Raw genomic sequence first — 766 nt, 5'->3', positions numbered from 1 at the left:
CTTTTTGCGCAAAGATAAAACGACAGACATACATATTCTGTCCATGCTCTGTCCCTTTACTTTTTAGCCACATTCCATTATTTTGTTTCTGTTTTTCTTCATAAATGATAATAAATACATACAAAAGTAATCATTATGCTTCTTAGACGGGCTATAGTGCCTCTCACACACACTCCCACACTCCGAGAAACGTCCACACGAGAGCTCACCCCTGAAACATGAGTTCCTCTTCTTCGTCAGGATCCAGTTGGTCCAAATAGTCCTGAAGGAGTCCTCCTGCCGGCGCTCTGTGAAGGGTGGACGAAGAAAACACAATAATCTGGAAATGAATCTTGAAAAAAAGGAAGGTTTTTATCACAAGGACTGTAAATTATAAGTCAACATTCGACCCACATCATCCTTTTTATCCCATCGTCTCATCTCTACGCCCATTTTGCTTTCGTTACCTGGTGGCTTCAATGCGGGTGTTGGGAGTGGGCGGAGTCTCGGGGAGGTGTTCGCCCTGCCCCCCCGCCCCGCCCTCCACAGGAAAGGCGAGGATACGCTCTATTCGCTGCCGGAGCTCTTCGGGAACCACGCCCTCCATGTCCTCTGGCACAGACTAGAGCCGGGGATGAGAGGAAGACGGAGGAGGAAAGGGATAAGGTCAATAAAAGGTGACACTGAGGTGGCATCCATTGTAAGAGAGGCAGTTGTAGCAAGTGAAGTAAGAACATTGATATTTAGTGATAAGGTCGAGGTGAATGTTTTTTGTTTTTTTTAATTA

This window comes from Penaeus monodon, chromosome 23 (assembly GCF_015228065.2).
Source record: "Penaeus monodon isolate SGIC_2016 chromosome 23, NSTDA_Pmon_1, whole genome shotgun sequence".
Classification (NCBI taxonomy): Eukaryota; Metazoa; Arthropoda; class Malacostraca; order Decapoda; family Penaeidae; genus Penaeus; species Penaeus monodon.
This window is presented reverse-complemented; position numbering follows the sequence as displayed.